Source organism: Podarcis raffonei, chromosome 3, assembly GCF_027172205.1.
Source record: "Podarcis raffonei isolate rPodRaf1 chromosome 3, rPodRaf1.pri, whole genome shotgun sequence".
In the NCBI taxonomy this organism is placed as follows: Eukaryota; Metazoa; Chordata; class Lepidosauria; order Squamata; family Lacertidae; genus Podarcis; species Podarcis raffonei.
Genome location: NC_070604.1, coordinates 77,255,251 through 77,271,288, shown reverse-complemented (window position 1 = coordinate 77,271,288; position 16,038 = coordinate 77,255,251). Strand labels below are relative to the sequence as shown.

The following is a 16,038-nucleotide window of genomic DNA, read 5'->3' as shown; positions in this document are numbered from 1 at the left end:
ATCAGTGGTGGGGAAAGGTTTCAATAACCCTTTGCCCCAAAGTCATTTTCCCAATCAATGCCCCATCCCTACCCTTTGTCCAGTATCTTTTGTCAATAAACAGAAAAACAGTCCACAGACAGGGTTATGGGTACCTTTCCCACCCACTGCCCTAGCAGCTATACTTTATTTTTTGTTGATTTTAAAGTTCACCTATCTCCTGTATTTCAGCTTAGTCCAGAGAAGGGGCGTGGAAGCTGCTTCTCTGCAGCATGACTCCCCTTCCCCCCTCTCTGGTCCATTCCAGTCTAGACCATTTAGCATCTTGAACTGAACCTACAAACCTACTGTGAGCCTGTGAATTTGCCACAAAATCAAAGTAATTTGCTCCAAGCAGCACCCCCTTCTCCCCATTAATAGTCTGAATAGAATAAGACACTGTCAAACATATTCTAGGAAACAATTACTGAGGTCCAATTTAAAAAGAGAAAGACACACACAGAGAGAGGCAGTGATAACATACTAAATGGAAAAAGATGTCCAACAGTGATAACATCTAGCAGCCATTTCTGTGTCATCAGTCCCCTAGGAATGACTGGTACATGGAAAGCTTGCCATGCTATAGCTACAGGGTTCACATTTCAACACACATATCCTTCCAAACAATACGCTTCTGTCAGGTTAGCATTCCATCAAATCTGTCAATTGCATCATGTTTTTGCGCTACAGGACAAGATGACACATTGTGTAAAGGTCAAGTGGAAAAATGTCCCTTCCACTACATCATCAACTTCAGCTGGTAAAGGTCATTCCACCCAATAGTTGCTCCTACAGAAAACAAATCTACATGAGGAAACGATCCAATACCTGAGTAAGAAGTGATCCAATACCTTTTGTCTCATCCAAATGTTTCTTCAGAACCAAGCCAACTTGCCTATTTCTTTTTCACAGGGTTAATTACAGAAATCTAGGCTGCACAGAATGGATTGCATATAGGCTGGACATAAATTTCAACAAGTACATTTTATAAGATGTCAAAGGTTTCCCATTATCCCATATATGATTTGCCATTAGAGCCAATAAATGTGAAGCGCTTTCAGTATTTAGAAAAAGAGCTCTTTGGGTTGTATGCACTCTTATGACAATCCCTCTATAAACTCTAAGTTCCAGTTACTTTAACTAATGTACTGAACTCAATAAAATTCCAAGTATGAGGTGTCTTTTCTTCTAAAAACAGTACCAAATGAAATGGATCCAAGTCTGTTTTGTTTGAAAGCCTGTTGCTTGATTTCTACATGTAGACACTCAAATAAAGTAGTAAGAACTGGCCATGGTCAAAATCCATGGCATGTGCCACTGTTGATTTCAACATAAAGAAGTGGTAAAAGTCTCGAGAAACCTTATACTTAAATTGCCTATAAGTATGCTGCATGGTTGCCAACACAAAAAGATTCACAAAACATTCCTGAAACTATAAAGTTTTAGTAGGAGTCATCTTTTGGTTATTAAAGCTGCAATTATCTGTACAGTGTACTCACTTAACTGCCAGCAAACCCCATTGAACTCAAGAGGACTTACTTTGCAATAAGGATGTCAGAGAATTCCAACAAAAACTGAAACAGAGTGGAAATTACCAATGTTCATTTGTTCATCCCATGTCCAGAATGAAATCAATCAACTGTTGTCCCTTTCAATCTGCAAATGTTACATAATTGATTATGTTGATTCCCATTTGCATTGTGTTTCCTTTGCACTGAGATGAATGGGGTAGAATAGCATAATGGCAATGTAATTACACAATTTACATAATTAATTACATAAAATATGTAATTTCACTACAGCGGACAGCGAGACAAATATAGTCATATTGGGCAGAAAATGAACTGCAGTGCAATCAATACATGAAGTACAGGGGTTGGCATCCTGTTCATATTTCCAGATCTCTCAAGAGTGCTTGATGAAATTATAGAACTACTCCAAACCTCATGCCTTTTTACATAGAAAAGCATGAACCCTTTATCTAAAAACAAATGCTAGGAGACAAGTATAGAATTTTCCGATCAGTCAAACTCTGCTGCGATTAGACAATTATTATTGCAGGAGGTTTGCTCCTCTGACATCTGTTTATCATTATGGCCAGTTAATTAAGTGTTCAGAGATTCTCATTCATGACAATACCAATGTGCTGTCAAACTAGAAGCTGCCATTTTCTATCCTCACTGACAGTCTTGTGGATTGGTTCGCTTGATTAGGCAGCAGAATAGCATGCATGCAGGTCCAGCATCTGCAAGATTAAACCTCTTTTTCTTCCTTCCTCCAATTTAGCAAGGCAGGACAGCAAATGGAATTTTCATGAGAAACTCTCAGATTTTTAGGATCTCATATAATTGCATTTGCAAAATTTCCCTAGAGGTTTAGTAGTACGAGAGGAGCCGTTATAAACAGCAGTATTGCCTCTAAAGAAAGCCATTATTCCTTATTCTGGCTACATAATCAAAATTTACTTGAGAACATAATTAAAGAAAATACTTTTTCAAATAAAGAAAATTTCCCATGGGGCAACATTTTCAAATTTAGATACGTACTCCAAGGTGGCTGCTATCATACCTAATTATACATTTCACTTTAACATTTAATACTTTGTAAGCACATACAAGATTTCCAGTGAATTCAAAGGCAGTTCATGTTCTCAGCACCTATTGACATTCAGAAACTTGAACATTGATATAGGCAATTGTTCACACTATTTTTAAAGGAACACAACAAGAACTTTGTTGATAGAAAAATGAATGGTGGTTTTGTATAGGAGCACAGTTGTGTGCATCACAATCACTTCAGTGGGGTTTAAGCAATCAATGCTCATGGTATTTCTTTTGTGCCATTTAAGTCAAAATGCTGTGTTACTATAAAATAGAGCAAGATTAATTCAAGAGCCACAACCTTTTCCATCTGTAAGCACAGTTCCATTTTATGAGAAGGAGTGGGGAACCTGTGGTCATGCTGGCTGGGGCTGATGGGAATTGTAATCCAAAAATATCTTCAGAGTCACAAATTGTTGACCTCTACATTAGGATGTATATAAGAAATTACACAAAGACAGAATCAATTTGTCCTACTTTTAAAATGAGAGGAGGTGCCATTCCATTCCAAATCAGATTATAAGTCACTCTATGTCAATAACCTGCCTAAACAAGTGGTAAGGATGAAGTGCCCACCATTTCCAAATCAAAGCACAGCAAACAACATCAAACTAAGCTGTTTGTGTGGTATTTTCAATGGCACAAGTGGTAAGAATTCCATTCTAAACCATCTGAGGCAGTTAGCTAACCTATGTGTTTTAAATATCAAAAGTCATAAAACTGACTGAAGAATTTGAGCAATCTGCAAGAGAGTTAATAACATATGCAAGCCAAAACAATTAACTTTCTAAAGCAATGTGGTCCAAAGCATAACTAAGATAATAAATCATCTTCAGATACTGCTGTTGCATGGTACCATTCTCAAGGGTAAAGCATTATAGCCAAAAGAGTCTTTTCCTAAAAATCCAGTAGATTCTTTTTCTTAAGCTTGACTCTTGAAAACTTGCTTGCTGTCTGCATTCAGTTACAAAGGTAAATTTGATGTTTGCCTAACAGCATAATCCTGTAAATGTTTACCTAAGAAAGCAAAGATGTGTAATATTTTGTCAGGAATACAACATTAGCAGATAGGATCATCCATTAGAAAGTTATATGGATAACCCATTCAGATCAAATATTTTTCATGTGTATGGTCTAAATTGCTAAATATTACCATCACAACTAGTCCTAAACATTATGTTCAAGATCCCATCATAGCAAAATACGGTTTTGGCTTTGTATATTCCTTCAACAGCGTTTTTTTGAAACTTTGCTTGATTGATTAAAGTGCATGCTAGCAAACACTTATTTAAATAAGCACATTTTTCCAAAATACTTAGCAAACTCATATATCCCTCATATGTAATCTGTGGAACAGAACTTCACCACAGAAGTATAACTAATATCCAACAAGAGTGTACAGCAGTGATGGGACACCTGTGGTCCTCCAGATATTGTTGAACTCCAGCTCCCATTTAAAGGACCATCCCACCTGAGGTTCCTTATCCCTGGTCTTCATCTACAATGGTGCTCATTTCTCAGGTTATCCCTACTAAACAGCTATCATGTATTGAGCAATAATTTATGCCTTATTTGAAGAACCCAAGAAATTTGTTATGTTTATACTCATCTTTTTTATTTGATGCAAGGGAATTGTTTTGAAGGTGGGGAGGTAGGTAGGAAAAATATGCTATGTAATAAAAAAGCGCTATCTTAGAACACACCATCTCAAAAGTCCTATATACCCCTACACACACAGTCTGGTGAAAGACTCAGCCAGGAAGCACTATACCAAGCAGATTGTGGCTAACAAATCACTGTTCCCACTCAAATACTAAAGTGGGAAATTTTGGCAGCACGTACTAGTTTATGCAGCCCAAGCAGCATCACTGGAGTCCAAAGGAAAAAGTATCTGAAGGGAAACAGAGGGTGGTGTCCAATCATGTCCAACCATGGAAGATAGATCAAGAACAAAGGAGCCTTTAGAGCTGGTGAGGCAACATTGAATCCCAGCTATTTATAAATTAAAAACTGATTGTCCATATCACTCGACAAGAAATAGCATTCCTCTGATACAAAGATATTCTTTCGGAGTATTCAGTGAAGGTATGTGTATGTGAACTCTTTGATTTTCTGAACTGCATTCAATTAATGTTGTGGGACTTGAACATGCAACAGTATAACATACAACCAGTGTGCAGAGCCTAAACTGAACCCCTTTCACATGTGCATATTGCCAGGGCCCACACTGAAAAGAAAATAATCTGAAAACATTTCTGCCCTCCAAACATCCTATACAAACATTCAAGTTGGTACAAAAAAAAGCAAGCTACCCATTCCATCTACCTCCCACAGATATTTTACTTAAAAAATAAAATAAAATCTTGGCAGCAAGTTTAACCTTGGAGCTGTCAAGTTCTGTCATGAATAATGAGCCGTAACAACATTCCAACATCCTTGGACAACAGAAACATTTCTCCTCTGTGCTATGCCAGGCAAAATGACTTTCCCCTACCATCCTACCTGTGAGAGTACATATGGTAATGTGGCCATCAAGAGGAGATTGCAAGTAAATACAAATGAGCCATTTCATTATGTTTCATCGCACAGACTGAAAATTGGGTAATAAATAAACTGTGTAATATATAAAATAATGTGTAAAACAAAAACATGTTACATTTAAAATTAAATCAAGGAACAGAACAATACATTTGCCCTAATAGTCACTCAACAGGGCATCTGCATATGATAGCATATCTACACTCAAAATAAGCAAAATCTGGTAAAAAGATTTCAGGCTTCTCTCCCTAGATATACAATAGTAATAATGAGTTCTTAGCATCATCCAGAAGGATAATGTGCAATATCCAATTCAATTAGGCTTTCCAATATGAAAGTTGTGACTGTGCTCTGTGTTTATTCAATATAGATAGAAATAAACCATCAAACAGCACTTTCACACAACCACACTCTGGATCTCTTTTTGGAGTTGGGCTGCCCAGGAAGACCTCCCTGTGTGAGTGCCTGAGGGCCACGCTCTTGCCACTTACCATCTGGCCTGGGGCGGGGCCTGATGCCTCACAAGGACTGCTTGCTGCCGCTGCCCAGGAAGACCTCCCTGTGTGAGTGCCTGAGGGCCCCGCTCTTGCCACTTACCATCTGGCCTGGGGCGGGGCCTGATGCCTCACAAGGACTGCTTGCTGCCTGCTGCCCAGGAAGACTCCCCTGTGTGAGTGCCTGAGGGCCCTGCTCTTGCCACTTACCATCTGGCCTGGGGCGGGGCCTGACAGGCCTCACTAGGACAGTTGTTGTTACTGCTGGAGGGGCACAGAGTGTTTTTAAAATGTTTTTAAAAATTTCTTTTGAATTTTTTGTATGTGGGGGTGGGGGTGGGGTGGATGTTTGGTTGGGCTTGGGGATTTTTTTTGATTTTGTTGTTTTTGTAATTTTTACAGTTTTTTGTTTGTATTGTTTTATTGGTTTTGTTTGTTTGTTTGTTTAAGGTGTTATTTTGTTCTTAAGGGGAGGGGTCAGGGCTGCCGGGCAGTGGGCCCCAACCCACAAAATGGCTGGGGCATGTTCCACAGGGGGGGATGCGCTGGGACAACCAATCTCAGTGATCACAGGTAGGAGGAGGAGTTACGCTAAGATTAGACCATGTCATTACAGAGGGGGCAGGTTTAGTCGTTGTCTGAGGACTATTCCTGCTTCCGGGTCTGGTCCTGACTGGATGGATACTAGAATCAGCAAGGGATACCCACATGACCTGAAGGTGTTGCTGTGCAATGCCAGGTCAATGATTCATAAGACCACTGCCGTCCATGACTTGATCATGGATGGAGGATTTGACCTGGCATGTGTAACAGAGACTTGGTTGGATGAAGCAGATGGGCCTGTCCTTGCCGCTGCTTGTCCACCAGGTTTCTCTTACGCACAGCAACCTAGGTCATGTGGGCGGGGAGGGGGGGTTGCAGTGATTTTTAGGAAGTCATTAGTTTGCACCAGGCGTCCTATTGGGAAGATCCAGTTTTCCGAGTGCATGTTCTGGAAGTTGGGCAATAGGGGCAGTACAGGATTCCTTTTGGTGTACCGACCTCCCCGCTGCACCAAGGATTCCCTGCCCGAGCTGCTTCAGGTCGTGGCAGATGTTCTCCTGGAGACACCTAGTTTGGTCGTCCTAGGGGATTTTAACATCCATGCCGACACGACCTTACAAGGGGCCGCTCGGGACTTCGTGGAAAGCATGGCCTCCATGGGGCTGTCCCTGAATAAGTCTGGCCCAACCCATAGCTGCGGACATGCCTTGGACCTGGTGTTTACCTCTATGGATGTTGGTGATCTGACACTAAGTAAAAGCGAAACGAAAGAAGTGCCATGGTCAGATCACTTCCTGGTGCAACTGGACTTCTCTGCGACCCATCCCCTCTGCAGGGAGGTGGGACCAATTCGGATGGTCCGCCCCCGCCACTTAATGGATCCAAATGGCTTCCAGAGAGTGGTAGGGGATGCTTTATCCCATGTTGATGGCCTTTCAGCTGATTCCCTGGTGGCCCGCTGGAATGTGGAGTTAACCAGGGCTATTGACTGTTTGGCTCCGAAGCGCCCTCTCCGATTGCATGGAGCCCGGACAGCCCCGTGGTTTTCCACGGATCTGAGGGCAATGAAACAATCGTTGAGATGGCTAGAGCGCCGGTGGCGGATAACTCATTCCGAATATGACTGGACACAGGTTAGAGCTCAACGTCGAGCCTACCAAGTGGCGATAGCGACGGCAAAGAAGAATTTCTTCACCGCCTCTATTGCATCTGCAGAAAACAGCAGCAGGAGACTTTTTCAGGTGGTTCACAATTTAGCGGAACCACCTGCAACATCGGGGCCCAGTACGGGCCACATGTTCTCCTGCAATGATTTTGCAATTTTTTTTGCAGATAAAATCTCTCAGATTCGGGAAGAAGTAGACTCCACCGTGGGAGCAGGGCCGGGGTGGGAGAGTGCTAGAGTCCTGTCTAGTCAAGTTGCGTGGGATCAATTCCAATCTGTTACCTCCGAGGATGTGGACAGGCTGCTTGGACGAGTGAAGCCAACCACCTGTCTCCTAACTTATAAAAGCTAGCCGGGAAGGACTGGGCGATGGGCTTCATGGGGTGGTGAATGCTTCCCTCCGTGAGAGAGCCTTCCCAGACCCGCTGAAAGAGGCGGTTATTAAACCGCTTCTTAAAAAAAAATCTTTAGATGCGGCCACGATGGCCAACTATCGCTCAGTCTCAAATCTTTCATTCTTGGGCAAGGTGATTGAGCGAGTGGTTGCTGAACAACTCCAGGCACGCCTGGAAGAAGCGGACCATTTGGATCCCTTCCAGTCGGGATTCAGGCCTCATCATGGGACTGAAACTGCCTTGGTCGCACTGGTTGATGATCTCCGGCGGGCTAGGGACAAAGGTGAGAGCTGTTTCCTAGTTCTGCTGGATCTCTCAGCGGCATTTGATACCATCGACCATAACATCCTTCTGGACCGTCTTGAGGGGCTGGGAGCTGGGGGCACTGTCATACAGTGGTTCCGCTCCTTCCTCCTGGGCCGTGTTCAGAAAGTGGTGGTGGGGGATGAGTGTTCAGACCCCTGGGCTCTCACTTGTGGGGTGCCTCAGGGTTCTGTCCTCTCCCCCATGCTTTTCAACATTTACATGCAGCAGCTGGGAGAGATCATCAGGAGGTTTGGGCTGGGTGTTCATCAGTATGCAGATGATACCCAGCTCTACCTCTCTTTTAAATCAGAACCAGTGAAGGCGGTGAAGGTCATGTGTGAGTGTCTGGAGGCGGTTGGAGGATGGATGGCTGCTAACAGATTGAGGTTGAATCCTGACAAGACAGAAGTACTGTTTTTGGGGGACAGGAGGCGGGCAGGTGTGGAGGATTCCCTGGTCCTGAATGGGGTAACTGTGCCCCTGAAGGACCAGGTGCGCAGCCTGGGAGTCATTTTGGACTCACAGCTGTCCATGGAGGCACAGGTCAAATCTGTGTCCAGGGCAGCTGTTTACCAGCTCCATCTGGTACGTAGGCCGAGACCCTATCTGCCTGCGGACTGTCTCGCCAGAGTGGTGCATGCTCTGGTTATCTCCCGCTTGGACTACTGCAATGCGCTCTACGTGGGACTACCTTTGAAGGTGACTAATCCAGAATGCGGCAGCTAGACTGGTGACTGGGGGCGGCCGCCGAGACCATATAACACCGGTCTTGAAAGACCTACATTGGCTCCCAGTACGTTTCCGAGCACAATTCAAAGTGTTGGTGCTGACCTTTAAAGCCCTAAACGGCCTTGGTCCAGTATACCTGAAGGAGCATCTCCACCCCCATCGTTCTGCCCGGACACTGAGGTCCAGCGCCAAGGGCCTTCTGGCGGTTCCCTCATTGCGAGAAGCAAAGCTACAGGGAACCAGGCAGAGGGCCTTCTCGGTGAAACGCCCTTCCAGCAGATGTCAAAGCGATAAACAACTACCTGACATTCAGAAGACATCTTAAGGCAGCCCTGTTCAGGGAAGTTTTTAACGTGTGATATTTTAGTGTATTTTTGGTTTCTATGGAAGCCGCCCAGAGTGGCTGGGGAGGCCCAGCCAGATGGGCGGGGTATAAATAATAAATTATATTATTATTATTATTATTATTATTATTATTAATCACTACAATATTATATACGTTCCTATGATTAACAAAATTGAGTTTTCATTTATGTGGCAAAATGTTTCACTTTCCACCTTAATCAGCTGCTCTGATATATAGTTGTTGTTTTTTAGAGAGAATTACTGTTTCCTAATCAACCAAGCCAACTATCAAAATAATCCAACTTTGATGGCGATGTAATGCCTCCTACTCAGTATTTCACTGAGGTCATGTCAATGTAGCATCTCCTCGAGTCAATAAAGGACAAGGAGTTTCCCACCACAAAACCACTGGCAATATATTGCATGTATGGTAATCTGTGGTCAGTGGTAGGCAAGAGAGCAAGGTACATGATAACTGAAATCCGAATGAATGCATTATTCATATTACCAGCACCAGGCATCCCATTTAATTGGTGTTTAAATCATATTGTGCACAGCGTACCAAACATTAATAAAGTCCTAGGAAAGGATTGTGGTTAAAGAAGCAAGTATGAAGCAGGAATTCTCACCCTTCTGAAGTTCCTGATAACATACGTTTTCCATAAAGTCCAATTAACTTGTGATTGTTTACTAGAGATGCAATCCATCACTTCAGTGAGGCTTGCAAGGCTGTGGATTACATCCTAAATTAGCTGTTCAGCTCATTATTTTAAACAAACCAGGGGGCTGCCTTTAAGCTACTTTTCCCCCCCTATGGTCTTACCATCTCAATTTCACACTAAATACGTCAACAAAAACAGCACACAGACCTGACACAGTCCATACCTAGTCCTCCCACTCAACGATGGGCCCCAATTAGTGCTACAACCATTGATCAGGTCTTCCACTAGAAAAAGAAAAATAAGCACTTAAAAGATAAAAATATATATATCCGTGATTAGGATGGGTAATCCCTCACAATATCTTTCTTCCCAGCCACTGCCCTGCCCTTTCCCCTTCATTCCTAAACCTTCCCCACCCTCGAAACCAAGCTTTTCTGGATTTTTGTTGTTAACTGTTTTTACTGATATCTCTGTTTCCTTCTTTTTGTAAGCCACTTTGTGGGTTGTTGTTGTTTTTTTAAACAGTTTATGGCCCATATGAATTTAATGAAATAGAGAAAATAAAAAGATTCCGAATTCATTTATTTAACAAAATGCATATGTTGCTTGACTGTAAACAAAACAAGAACCAAGTATGACCTTTCCCTATATCTGAAAGTCTGATGCAGGCAGCAGGAGCTTTGCTTCTTTATTTTCAATTTCCCTTGCTGGAGCACAGTAACAGAGAAGCAATCCCATAATGAGAAACCTCTCCCTGGATGCAACTCAAGTCTAGGACAACAGATGTGGGAGGGAGGAGCTTGAGGACAGGCACACCCTACACCTGAGTGTCAGATTCACTTAGGAAAGTGGTTTAGGATTATTGTTTACCTTTCCCTCATGGGAATGCTCCTTTGCTTTGTGCTCCAAGGAGAAATTAAACAAAAAACAAACAAAACCCAAACCACCTTTCTTGCATCTTGCATTATCAGATATTGATGAGTGGGTGATGGGTACAGATATGTTTGTCAGCTAGCAATTGACAAGAATTTGCAGAGGAAATCTGGAAAAAGTGGATAACTTGACACTTTCACTGGAATTCTCTCAATTAGCTACCAAAGCAAGGGAGAATTTGCATCCATTTTCATACAATTAGTTTTAAAGTAGTACTGTGTGTGTACTTCAATATTTAAAAAATCCTTCCAGCAGCACCTTAGAGACCAATTAAGTTTGTTATTGGTATGAGCTTTCGTGTGCATGCACACTTCTTCAGTAAGTTCACACACACTTTTAAAAAAGCAGCTCGTCCCTCCTTAGAATTCGGTGCCCAAGAAACCATTTAAAAGTGGCATATTAAAAAAAGAAAAGAATTCGGTGCCCATTTTGAAAGCTATGCTAGAAACAAGACCACACACACACACACACACACACACACACACACACGAGATAGCTTGAGATCTAGGCAAAGGAAGTTTTTCTGCCCAGTGAAGGAGCTTTTTTCTGTAAGAGCAGAACTGCACACCAAAGAGAAAAGAAATTATTATTATTATTATAAAAGGGTTTGTTGGGGTGGGGGGCACCACTTCTCTGCTAAACCCAAGTGGGGGCAGCAAGATGGCTGTGAAATGAATTTCCAGAGGTCATTCCAGATCCTGTGAGCCGCTCCAGAGTTTGGACAGGGCAGAAACAACATTACCCCAAGGGCGAGTCACCATATGGCAGCAGTTTAGGTTGTACAGAATGGTGGGAAAGCCCTCATGGGCTGAATATGGCACAAAGGCCTAATGCTGTCTACACAGCTAACGCTTCATAGATCAAGCAACTGGGCCAAACTAGAAATGTGCATAAATACATAGCAGGTGGCTGCACATCTTGTTTTTCCTTAACTAGCTACAAGGGTGGCATGTCTGATTCTTACTGCGAAAGGAAGGTGGGGCGGGGGCTTATCTCTTCACTCTCCCACCAATATCAGAATGGAGATCACACTCACATACAGAGCTAAGAGCCTTAAAGAAAGAAAAGTCCCCAGATGCCAACAAATCAAATTAGGCCTATATTGCCGCATGGGGCTGTTACCACTAGTACATTTCCTGGGGAACTACTATTACATCAGCTGCAATGAATTAATCATTTATTACCAGAGGATCTTGTTACCAATACATTAGTAATAGCAAATGGGTTATTCCTGACCAGAACACAAATCTCAATTAAAACTCACCAAGAGACCTAAAGAAAGGAAAGGAGAAGGAAGAAAATAAAGGTAAATTTGTGCCTTTCTGTTACAGAAGAAATACCCTAGGTATGATAACATAGGTCCCCAGAATAAATATAACCTTGCGCAGAGGGAAATATCACCCAAAATCCACAATAATGAAACAATACCTTTAATACCCAGAGAAAAACTTGTCAAAACATATAGTACCAAGGAGATTCTTGCCTGCTAATTAGAAATATCAGCACAATTTCATCAGAATGTATTGCTCCTTTGTTGTTAAGAGACAGATTCTCTAAGCAAATGGTATTAACTACTTCCCAAATGTATTATCCCAGGAAAGCCTCTTCAATAAATGTTAATGATTAATCGGTGCCTTCATTGTGAAATGTAAATTCTATTAATGAAGTGGGAACAATGAATGGGTCTCTCCCCAATGTCCGCCAGGTGAAAACAATTTTAATTCATCTCTCTTCATTACTCAAGAAAACTATGCTAAGATATATGACCAGATACCTTTGGGAAACAACGTTTGTGTTCATCTGGATTAGAGAGAGATCCAGCTACAGGAGGACCCAATATTCAATATCGCAAAGACTATCTGGGGAATTGAGAGGAGATAATGAAAGCAACCCACATATTACAGAGAGAGATTATCAGATGTATATCCATTATAGGAATAAATACCTATTTCCAGGCAATAATTATTCTCCAAGATTTCACTAATACAATGCAACTGAGGGCATAAACCTGGTGTGACTTGGAAGTCGCTAGGCAACCAAGTCTACCAGGCAGATACTGGTGGACCCCTCATCACAGGCAGCTGGTTTCTCTAGAATACCTATATTTTCCTAGATAACACATTGGGAAAGAGATATTTCACTCCACTAGTTTTGGCTACAGTCCAACAGGCAAGGCTGGTTTAGGGAAAGATCTCTCAGAAGGGTGTGCCCTTTGGAAGGTCAGAGGTGAAATTATTCCCCAAAGTCAAAGGAAGCCTACATATGGACCAGCAGAGAAATCATCCCTTTCTCTGCCCTCTCCGTGGAATTAATTCTGGTTTTCCTGGAGCCCCAGGGTCAACCCAACCACAGCATTCCAAGCTACACCTTGTTTAATCAGGCATGGCTGATCATGCTACAACGAGGTTAGGCCAAGCTGAGCTGTGAATCATTTCAGACATAGTAATAAAATAGCTTTTCATGAGAAGGTGAGAAAAGCACAGAAACATCATCTCCATAAAGCAAGTTACATACTTCCAGTTCCTCATCACCCACTTATGCTCTCTAACCAATTCATGGTATGGAAGAAATCCTGTGCCCAAAATGCTAGTCTTAAAAGACCTCCAGCAGATTCACCATTCCATTCATAGCTATATAGGGAAAGGGGGCTGAAGAGACCAAGTCTAGTTCAGTGACTGCCCAGAAAGCATAGGGTGGGAGATATTATACAACAGGACCACAATGCATCATTGTGAAAAACATTTTCATGCATAGTGAAGCCCTACAATAAAATGTCTAAGATCAGGCACGTCCAACAGGTAGATCGTAGATCACTGGATGTTTGTGGTAGATCACTGGTAGATCACTGGCTTCCCCCCAAAGAAGCTCAACAACTTTGGCTGCCCTTTAAAAAAAAGCTCATTTGTTTGCCCTGCACCCCCTAAAAACGGGCTTTGCTTCTCCCTAAAAAAAGCCCAATAACTTTGATCTGAATGCCAAAAAAATGGGCCTTCCTCCTCCCCAAAAAAGCTCAACAATTTTTGACCTGAACCCACTGCCATTTTTTTCCCCACAGCCTCTTGGGAGTTGGCCACCCCTGTCTTAGATGATGTTTTGCAAATATAATTAGTAAGGATCAAATAGAATGTTCTTAATGTAGTCTGCCCCACCTTGTTTCATAATGATGGTGATTTATTTCATCCTGTTCCCCGTAATATACTCTGTTTATCATATGGGGCCTGCAAGTTCCCCTAATCCACTTCCTTCCTGCCCTAGCATACAACCTATTATTCACATCACATGAGGAATTATAAATAATCAGCTCAGGTGTCTTGCAAAAAGAGACTGGTAACAAGTAGTCTTTCCATACTTTAGTGAGTTTTAAAACCTAACTTTTCACCAGGTGTGACTTTGCCACATTCCCCAAACTACAAAGTAATTTCTGCAAACGGAGCTGAAACCGACATGACAGCAAAGGGAATGGAAGGTCAAGATTTTAATTCTTCTTCCTGCTCTCAGCTTTCAAGATCAGAAGCTTTCCCTTGAGAGAAGCAATGTGGATTTCACAAAAGATCTTGAGAAGTCTGGTCATATGACACAAAATAATAAAAAGCAGTGCCAGAAACTTGGCTGAGAACAGCGTCAGCAGAAAGGAAAAAGAAAGAAATAGGTCAAGAAGTAAAAAGTTAGGAAAAACTAATATTGTTGTTCTTGCAGCTTTAAGTTTGCCTCCTTATGTGCATTTTGACAAGATGATCTATGGAAATGTAATGTCATAATGATAACATACTTGTTACTTATAAAAATGCAACTAATGCAAAGCTCCAAAGGTAGTTCTGGAATTTACACTAAGTTCCCTTGAGTCATGTACATTAGATAGAATCAACCTTATTTTTTCATGGATCTTTAGTCACTCCTGAGTGCAAACCACTGCATTACAAACATCTGCCTTTCAAAAATAACACAAGAAGTGCCTTTTTAGAACATGGTGGTCCCATGATGGAATACAAATAGCCATGGGCCCAGTTCTGGGGGAAGTAGAAATTCTGAGGATCTGACACAAAATGAAAGAAAGCCATGCATGTCAAAGCACACAGTGTGAATGAACAGAACAGACAGATGACTCCGCAAGTGAAGACACTGGAAGAAGTGCAACACAAGGGTGGTTGCATCTCAACACCATCATACCCTTGGACTCTGCATTTATTTATTTTAGATGCTGATCACATTCTTTTTGCATGGTTAACATTGATTAGAATCCCAACTTCACCTACAGCTAGGCATAGAAAAGGGTAGTGGAGAGAGAGGGTAATCTATCCTCCAACCATATGGACCATGAGTGGCCCTCCTTTAGTGACTAAGCACAGAGCAGGGAAGAAATAATGTCTTTCTCCCCATTACTTTATCTCATTTCTTTTTAGTAGAAGTTGACTATTCCCATATCAATTTTTCTAATTTTGAGTTAACACTCAGCAGCTAACTATATGACACATGCAAATATATACATATAATAGAGCCCCTAAACCTTGAAAAACAACAGAACCACCACTTTAGGAGGCAGAAAATTGGGGCAGAAAAGTGATGAGCAGGAAAAGGGTTACGTTCCCCATCTCCACTACTATTTCTCAGCTCCAGTTTTCTCCCTTCCAAATCTGATTTTCTTTTCTAGAGTACTAAGACTCTGTTACAAACGTTTGAATTAAACATACAATTGTTGTTTAGTCGTTTAGTCGTGTCCGACTCTTCGTGACCCCATGGACCAGAGCACGCCAGGCACCTCTGTCCTCCACTACCTCCCGCAGTTTGGTCAAACTCATGCTGGTAACCTCGAAAACACTATCCAACCATCTCATCCTCTGTCGCCCCCTTCTCCTTGTGCCCTCCATCTTTCCCAGCATCAGTGTCTTCTCCAGGGAGTCTTCTCTTCTCATGAGGTGGCCAAAGTACTGGAGCCTCAGCTTCACGATCTGTCCTTCCAGTGAGCACTCAGGGCTGATTTCATTAAGAATGGATGCGTTTGATCTTCTTGCAGTCCATGGGACTCTCAAGAGTCTTCTCCAGCACCATAATTCAAAAGCATCAATTCTTCGGCGATCAGCCTTCTTTATGGTCCAGCTCTCACTTCCATACATCACTACTGGGAAAACCATGGCTTTAACTATACGGACCTTTGTTGGCAAGGTGACGTCTCTACTTCTCAAGATGCTGTCTAGGCCTGTCATTGCCCTTCTCCCAAGAAGCAGGCGTCTTTTAATTTCGTGGCTGCTGTCACCATCTGCAGTGATCATGGAGCCCAAGAAAGTAAAATCTCTCACTGCCTCCATTTCTTCC

General features: G+C 42.2%; 1 protein-coding gene across 5 annotated transcripts in view; it reads right to left on the bottom strand.

Moving 5' to 3' along the window:
* Positions 1 to 16,038, bottom strand: part of DISC1 (DISC1 scaffold protein) — a 157,425-nt gene that overhangs the window by 121,196 nt on the left and 20,191 nt on the right. The window lies entirely within an intron of this gene.